This window comes from Trematomus bernacchii, unplaced genomic scaffold (assembly GCF_902827165.1).
Source record: "Trematomus bernacchii unplaced genomic scaffold, fTreBer1.1, whole genome shotgun sequence".
NCBI lineage: Eukaryota > Metazoa > Chordata > Actinopteri > Perciformes > Nototheniidae > Trematomus > Trematomus bernacchii.
Window position 1 is genome coordinate 4,218,760 of NW_022987942.1, and position 9,190 is coordinate 4,227,949.

The following is a 9,190-nucleotide window of genomic DNA, read 5'->3' on the forward strand; positions in this document are numbered from 1 at the left end:
GACCTTATGTGGGCACTATCAGCAGTCAGGAAATGGATCAGTCAGGCAGAGGATGTAGTGTGTATGTCTCTATATACAGTGTGTGTGTGTGTGTGTGTGTGTGTGTGTGTGTGTGTGTGTGTGTGTGTGTGTGTGTGTGTGTGTGTGTGTGTGTGTGTGTGTGTGTGTGTGTGTGTGTGTGTGTGTGTGTGTGTGTGTGTGTGTGTGTGTGTGTGTGTGTGTGTGGTGATGAGCCCTGATGGATTGGATCATAGAGTATATTAGAGGAACACAGTTTATAATGAGCGCAGATGAAGTGTTGTTGCAGAGTGTAGTCACACCCTGGCTGTTTATTAGCCTCTAAAAATGTACATTTATAGACTTGATCTTCTGTAATTGATTCATCACTTTGATCCTGTGTTCTCGCTGTTGCAAAAAGCTTATTTTTAATTCTAACACTTTTGATGTTATTTAGTTATCCCAGCATCCTACATTAAATGTGCAGTTCACTAGCAGGAACCACGCTAAAACAGTGTGATGTTTGTACGTTTATTGAAGTAAGAATGATATGAGGGGGGTGAAGGGATGTTCTGGGAGGACGAGCTGTGGTCCGTGCAGTGGGAGACTCAGAGTGGGGGTTCCGTCTCCGGCATGATCTGCGTGGGCTGATTACGGGCCCCCAGACGATACCTGGAATTAAAATGTTAGTATACACAGTATATAAATATGCACAGTTTAAATATAAATGGTGACGGGCAGAGGATGTTGGGATGAAGGGATGAGGGATGTAGGGATGAGGGATGTAGGGATGGAGGGATGGAGGGATGTAGGGATGAGGGATGAAGGGATGTAGGGATAGGGATGTTGAGGGAAGAAGGGATGGATGGATGTAATGCTCGGTGTGAGTCGGAAGGGGAACTGTATAGGTAGAAGGGAGAGGGAGGGTGGGTTGAAAGGATGGAGACAAGCAGTGGCCGGAAGTTTTGCCGGATATAAATAGGGGTGGCCGTGGTTCGAGGCAGAGTTTTAGGCGTGGCTATGCTCCTGAACCTATGTTAACAATTTAACCTCATTTCACTAGCAGGAACCACGCCAAAACAGTGTGATGTTTGTACGTTTATTGAAGTAACATGTGAATGATATGAAGGGGGTGAAGGGATGTTCTGGGAGGACGAGCTGTGGTCCATGCAGTGGGAGATTCACGGCCCGTCCACACGGCGGCGTGTGTTGAAGCTTCAACGCTTCTGCCCATTCACTTTGAATGGGGTGACGTCACGCTTCGCCGAACTGCATTGTGGGAGCGTCGCTACGCGTTGCTCGCTTCAAAAGTTGAGCAATGTTCAACTTTTGAAGCGTCAGCCAATCTAATCATATGCCAGTCCAAGCTCTAGCCAATCAAACCGCGTGCCCTTGTGTCCGGGGCAGGAGATTCATGTGATTGGTTGTTGGTCGAGTTTCAGACACGCCCACCTGCAAGCTTCAACGCACGCCGCCGTGTGGACGCTGCGTCAGAGTGGGGGTTCCGTCTCCGGCATGATCTGCGTGGGCTGATTACGGGCCCCCTAAAGAGTCGGATTAAATGGAACTGAGTTGAGCGTGTGCCTGTCTGAGATTGTTACGGATGTAAGTGTGGTAAGCTTGGGATGACCAGCGGCCCAGGACCTGGATGGTTTGGTCAGAGATGCCCAGTCTCGCTGCTGTGGACGCTGCACCAATGCGGAAGGAATGGCTCAAATAGTGTTCTGAACATATCCCCGAAATAAGCAAGACATTGTGGAAGTGTTTCTGGAACAAGAAACGTGTGGCCATTTTCCCTGTTTCGGTGAGAAAGAGTGGCTGTTGAGGCGTTGCGTGTGCAGCGTACCTTGCGCTGAGGTATTTGGTTAGTGGCTCGTATGGGCTGAGATACGAGTTCAGGCGGAAGATGTGGATGGGGAAAGAAATTCCCAGCTGATCTGTTTTACTCCTTCGGAGTGTGAATATGAGAGAGTCGTTTGTGTGGAGGGATATGTCGGATAGGCTGGGGTGGTGGTGAGGGTTGTAGGCGGATGAAGTGGGTGCGAATTCGGAGCATCGCAGGAAGCCGAAGAATGCTAGCAGGAACATGCATTCTAGGGTAAGGTCGACCATTGGTGATAAGTATCCTGAGCGTAGGGAACGGATGCAGAGGCTGAGAAGGTCGGAAGTGAGTGGCAGTCGTTTGGCTGTGAGGGAGGGTTCCTGCTTACGTAAGCCTTTGATAAGCATTGTGACGTGGCTATGGGACGTGGAAGGACATGGTTGGCCGCTGGCCAAGTATGTCTGAATGGTGGATGTCCGGCACTTACAGATGGAATGAGCGTGAGTAATGAAATTGCAGACGGATATGACGTCCAGAGTGGGGAATGGTAGCTGGTATATGCCGTGATATGCCTTAAATAAGCGGTTTTCAAAGTGTGAGGCGCGCCTCCCCTGGGAGGCGCCAGAGAGCTTCAGGGGAGGCGCAGCGTGAGAAAAAAATAACGAGAAACAGTGAAATCTAGCTAGTTAACTTCAGCTAACTTTATGCGAGCGGCAACATGGATCGATTTTTTGTGAAGTTACCTAAAGTGAAAGAGGAGACAGCGTCTGGCAGAAAACGTCAGCTTTGTTTTGAAATAAAAGTTGTGGCTCATCGGACATTTATGAGAGAAAATCTCTAATGTCCGAGTGCAAGTGAATGCAGCACAAGACGCGAGCCTTGTAACCCCTCCCCCGGCCCTGGCGCGAGCGAGGAAATGTGATTGGCGGCGATTTCATTTGAACGGGACGGCGCATTCGGACCCCAAGTAGACGGAAGGAATGAGGTATTTGCGGTCTACAATGACAGAGAAGAGACTGTGAAGTTTGGCTGTACTCAGTATTGAATCAAAACGCACTAAAGCTGTTGATCTTAATCAGTTTGTGAGGCGTTTTGCTGAACAAGATGGTAATCGCCGCATTCAGCTGTTATAGGCATGCCAACTTGATGCTCTGCTCACGGATGACTCGATGAGCATAAAAAGATGATGACCTTACGTGTGTAAATATATTTGTTTTTTTTGTGGGGGTCTGCCCCCAAAAAACTGTTTTAAGTCTTGAGAAAGTCAAATAAGACGGTGTGTAAAACTACACTGCCCAGCCAAAAAAAAGTAACTACTTTGATTTAACTAGGCCAGTAGGTAAGGGCATTCCACTGGATAATAATACCCCTGCATTATAGCAACAACAACAATAATAATAATAGCAATAACAATTGGGAGGAGGGGCGCGGCTGTTCTTATATTCTCTGAGGGGAGGCTCACCTTCCCACACTTTGAAAACCCCTGCCTTAAAGCAATTCCAGCCGGTGAGATAGGCTGACAAGGTGCTTGGGGCAAGGCTGTTGAGGATGGCTTCCCGTGAAGCGTGTGAGAGTAGTTCCAGTTGTGGGTTTAGTTGAATGTGGTGGCTGAAAACGGTGGGGCTGGTATGGGATGGAGATCCGCCTCTGGGGCCAAGTTTCTGAATTTCTGAAATTGAAAACGAGACAAAGAGACAGGGATGCCATTCTCATGACCTGGGATGTGTGCGGCTTTGAGGATGAACTGGTGTTGGGCAGAGATTAAGGTGAGTCTGCGGAAGACCTGCATGATGGCTAGGGAGCGAGATCGGCCTTTGTTAAGGATCTCTACGACTGCGCTGTTATCGGTGTGGATGAGTATGGCTTTCCTAGACCATTCGTTCCCCCAAAGAATGGCAGCTATGATGATGGGATATAGTTTGTGAAGTGCGGATGAAGGAGAAAGCGTCTGTGAATTGAGAGCTGTGAACTCTGGGGGCCAGGTGGATGAGAACCATCTCCCTGCATAGTAGCCGCCGAAGCCTATGGAGGGGGCTGTGTCAGTGAAGAGTTGGATATCCTCGGGTTTGGTAATGAAGTCATCATAAAAGAAAGAGATGCCGTTCCACGAGGACAAGAAATCCTGCCAAAGGTGAAAATTCCATTTTGCATGCGTCGTCGAGAACTAGTCGATCGTGGATGGAGGGAACTGACGCCGCTCTGTTCAGCAGGTTGGACAAGAAGGGTTTTGCTTGAGGTATTATGCGGATGGCGTAATTTAGGTGGCCGAGGAGGGGTAACTAACAGCTGCCGTTTCGTGCATCTGTCTGCCTTTAAGTAGTTTGAAAAGAGGAGAGTGATGCGCTGTACTTTCTCTGAGGGTAGAGAAGCCTGGAAAGACATTGAGTCCAGGATGGTGGAGTGACGATGAGAAAGTCGTCAAGACGATGGAGCACGTAGGGGAGTCTGTGGTTGTTTGTCAAGATCCAGCACAGAGCTTCTGAAAGGGAATCAAAGATTTTGGGACTGCTTCTGCAGCCGAATGTGAGGCGTACTGAGAAGTAATAGGCTCCCTTCCAGTACACTCCGAAGAAACGCCAGAAGTCTGGATGAATAGGCACGATCTTGAATGCACTGGTGATGTCTGCCTTAGAGAGCCATGCTCCGCGGCCTGCTGAGCGGATGAGGCTGATGGCGTGGTCAATGTGTGCGTATTGCATCAAAAAGTCTGGGCTTGGAATGACGCTGTTAACCTGTTAAGCACTGAGCCTGTTTTTCAGGTCTCAGGCTCGAAAATGACATTCCCAGAACAAATGACCATATCTTCCCTTCTAAAAGGGTTACATTAATGATCTTTGTTCTCAAAGTAATGATAAACCTGTGAGTTGAATGTAGAAAAGTCAGAATCAATATAGATGTTTTTTATTTTAAAGAAAATTCAGATTGAACATAGTAAAAAACTGTAAATTATAGTGTCCGTCCAAAAATTCTTTTTTACTTATAGTGAAAACTACCCTTGGATGATGGGTTAGTAGACTAAAAGCTTTAGGAATCCAAAGTACAACATACTTAATAGTGGGGGTGCGGCAGGTGATAGGCGGTTGAAGGTTGAGGCGTTGCCTCTTGATGGAAAGGGCAGTGAGCGGGGTGGCTCGGGTGGTGGAGCGCTGACTGAGCATGCTGAGGCCGGGTGGGAGGGGGCTCCGCATAATTGGCAAGAGAGGGATGCGCGTGCTGCAAAGATGCGGCAGTAAAGCTCGGAGTCCGGAGCGCCCCAGTATGTTGGACTATGGTGATACCATTTATAGATTTGCCTGTCCCACTGTTTTGGCCGAACTTGACCCACTCTACCATGCTGCACTGCGTTATATATCAAATGCACCCTATAGGACTCATCATTGCACACTGTATAGCCTAACTGGATGGTCCTCACTTACTATGCGTAGGATGCAGCACTGGTTTTTATTAATGTATAAAGCCATTTTAGGTAAGCTTCCACTCTACATATGTGCCAGATTTGCCCCAGTTTGTGACTCTCACAACCTCAGATCCAGTGCCTGGATACGGTTCCAGGTACCTGCTGTGCGGACTGAGGCTGGAAAAAGGAGTCTTTTTTATTATGGTCCTTGGTCTTGGAATGACCTTCAATCAAACTTAAAACTGACGGCACTTGTCTCAATAGCATGTTTTAAATTGAAGTTGTCTGAAGTCCTCACCACCAGCTGCTCTTGCAGTAATAAGTAGTGTACCTTTCTTACTGTCCTAATGTGCACAATGTAGTGACTGCTTTTTCGTCTTTTGTTTTCTTAGTTATGTTCTCTGTATTTTATATGTTTGTGTTATGTGTTATGTGTAACGTTGCTGCCTTCTTGGCCAGGTCAGCATTGAAAATGAGATTTTATCTCAATGCTTTTATCTGGTTAAATAAAGGTTAAATAAAAATAAATTGTAGCTGGTTGCACAGGGAGGAAAAACATTTGGGTGTTGGGGAAGGGATGGGGAAGGGATGGGGGGAGGGGGAGGGGGAAAGGATAGACCAGTTGGAAAAGAAGGTACTGGGTAAGAGTCGGCTAATGGGTTAGCATGTAGCATGGTCCCTTGGGTTACTGGGTGAGGCGCTGTTGCTACGGGGTTAGCTGCTAAAGGAGGAAGGTAAGCAGAAGCTGGGTTGCTGTGGACTGCTGAAGGTAGAGAAGAAGGAGGGATGAAGGGATGTATGTGCAAGGGGATTTTGTGAAGCCTGTGAGCACAGGGATGTGAGAAAGGTTGACATGAGCTGCGACATGTCAGACACAGAGAGAGCAGGCACAGAGGGCAATACGACCTGGCCCCCACCAGGGGGTGCTGGTGAGTCGGGCTGTGTCCGTGGAGGAGGACGGAGTCCTGTGACGTCACGACCCGTGGTGCGCGCGCGCCGCGCGGTGGTTGGCTCTGGAGCAGGAAGAGCTGTGTGTCTCGTTGTTCTTGCCGTTGTGCTGCTGTAGGCTTTGTAGAGGTTGAACAGTCTAGCCTTGTTGTCATTTCGGTGAAAGTGGATGCCGTTTTCTTTCAGGAAACGTTGGAGTTGAATGACTGCCCACCTCCTGAGTTCGGGCTCCGTTTCGGAGCGCGGCTCCGTCCGAGAGGCGTGTCGAGTGCGCCGCTGCGAGTGGCCGGGGGCTGTGAATGAGGCAGGCTGCCGGTGGTGGGGAGATTGGAGCTGGCTGTGCCTGTTGTGGCCCCGGTTGTTTGCCCTCGCTGGCGGAGTAGACGAAGCCTGGGACCTGTCTGGAGTTGGAGGTATCTCGTTGGGGGAGCTTGAGTGGGAGCGGTGGCGGCTGGTGTGTGGGACACTGATTGCCGAGCGCACGCGGCTCCGTTCGGATGCTCGGCTTAGATCCGACTGCTGTCGAAGAGATCTTCATCTGACTCCGGCGGGTTGATAAGCAGTTCGGGATCCATGGTGAGTTGCATGTTCTCGTGGTAGCGTTTAGCTTGTTTGAACCGTGACGACGCGCGGCGTGAATCACGGTCTGCTTGTCAGTCTTTGAAAGGATGGAGACAAGCAGTGGCCGGAAGTTTTGCCGGATATAAATAGGGGTGGCCGTGGTTCGAGGCAGAGTTTTAGGCGTGGCCATGCTCCTGAACCTATGTTAACAATTTAAACTCATAACTGAAGTCCTTTTCACATCTTACTGATTTGACTCGTAACCGAAACCCAATTCTGGCCATTGTGTCCAACTAATTTCTATAACTTTCAACATTTATATACCATTCAGTCATTCATGACTTAATAAAATGCAATTAGAGTTATAAAATATATGTTTTCAGTTATGCTTTGTGGATCATTTACTGACCAGGTTTTGACAAAGAACAAGAGGAATATGTGGAATAAAAGAAGAAAATATCTCTGGTTCTGAGATTTTTTATTTAGATATTTTTTCAAACCGGCCATCGTGAATCTGACTGTTTTATTTGAGTGTTAGAATGATTTTGATTCCTGCTTATGTGTTGTAATAAACTGTGTATTCTGTGTGGTTAATCCTTGCAGTTTCTGGGCAATTCTGTGTCAAATTATTTAGGTCCTGTTAAATACAGTAACATCAGTAATATGAGTCGACTCATATTGCTAATTCTCAAACTGCTATGTGTCAGTCAAAAACCTAAAATTATAGATTTGTTTGGGAAATGTTCTAGACATGCCTATAAAATTTTGCCACATAATGAATTAAAGCTTTTATTCTCAGTGTCAAATGATTTGTCCCGTAGGCAGGGATCCACTAATGACCACTTGAGGGTCTATATATCATCCTGGTGTTTAAATCAGTGTCTTTTACGGCTTTGTTATGGTGAGCGAGGCCATTATCACTATGAATTTGTAAAGCATTTGTAAAGTTATGTGATTGTTGGCACAGACCTGTTCTTTCTTGTTTTTTTGACACCATACTCAGACCGCCTTTCCATGTCCCGCCTGCCACAACAAGATAATCGTGCCGTCTCCCATAAAATGGCGGCATCTGTCATCTATAATAATCTGCTGGAGCTCGCCAGGAACAGTGAGTAGGAGTGAACGGGGGATCGTTCCCAATGCGATAGCCAATTAGAGGGAGTATTATCAACTCATGTGGAGAGGCTTTTAGCCCCCCTGAACGCCCTCCAGCAGGGGACAGGAGGAGGCCGCAGGACTGGGAAGAGGAGACAGACAATGCTGCGTGACACTGCCAGGACAGGAAGTGGAAGTAAAGGCATTACTTCCCCTTCATCGGGCACAACATGATAGCTCTTGAAGCGAGCCAAAGCTGAGCCCCGGAGGACAGAGATCGTCGGCATGGCCTCATTGACTCACATTGCTTTAAATTCACATCAACACTCCACAGCTTAGGGCGCAATGTAAATCCTTCACCCTTTGTATGATTGATGTCTAAAATACATCACTGTGCTGTGTGGGGAGGGGGTTATATGTACCTTGCATTCCTGGATCTTTTGTGTTTTCTGGAGTATTTATCTAATTCCTACTATGATGTCTGCGATGCCCAATTCATGCGTGTCCATTGAAATCAACTGAAGCTGCTACACTAGCCGTGGAGGTGACTTCATTATCTGCAGGACCACCGGATTGATTATGTTGTAATGATCACAATGGCTGCATATTTTCTCCACAATGCGAGCATCAGTGCTTTAGAGATGTCAGTTATACTCAGTCTTGTGAGAATAACCTTCCAGAGACCCTACCTAAAGGCCACAGTGACAACCAGCTCCAGAGACTGTCTCTGTCTTACTTAACTCGCCTGAGATCTGTTTTGACTATTGTCAATCTGTCTGTAGGGATTATAGCCTGTATTAAATAATCGTGTTACTTTCATTTTGGTGAGCACAATTACATGGGCCGTCCCTGGCCAACTTGAGGCCCCACGCAAAGTTAGATGATGAGGCCCTCTATTTCGCGAGCGTCGACGGGGGGGGGGGGCTGCTAGTGGAGCCGGCGAAACCACACTAATTGCACCGCATAGGCTCAGTTGAGGCTCCCTCCGCAAGATGAGGCCCCCTCCGCAAGGTGAGGCCCCCTCCGCAAGGTGAGGCCCCACACAGTCTGCGTGATCGGCCTGTAGGGAGGGACGGCCCTGACAATTACACTGGAGAGAGTGGCTTTACAGCTGTTTAAAACCAATAATTATGTATGGGAAAAGCCTGAGGGCTTGGCTTTTCATTTGCTTCAGAGTACCAAACATCCAACATCACTCTTTTCCCAAGGATGCAAAATGTTTGATATAACCATACACTAAGAATCAGAATCTGATAGCAATTACTATTACTAATAGTTTGTATGTTGTTTATACCAAGTGACTTTTGCTAATAATGATCAAGCACTGGCAACTTTATGTATAATGAAGAAGCTATAGCTGATAGACAGCC

General features: G+C 47.6%; 1 pseudogene; it reads right to left on the reverse strand.

Moving 5' to 3' along the window:
• Window positions 1-3,410: 3,410 nt before the first annotated feature.
• Window positions 3,411-6,915, reverse strand: LOC117470724 (annotated as a pseudogene).
• Between the last annotated feature and the right edge of the window lie 2,275 nt (window positions 6,916-9,190).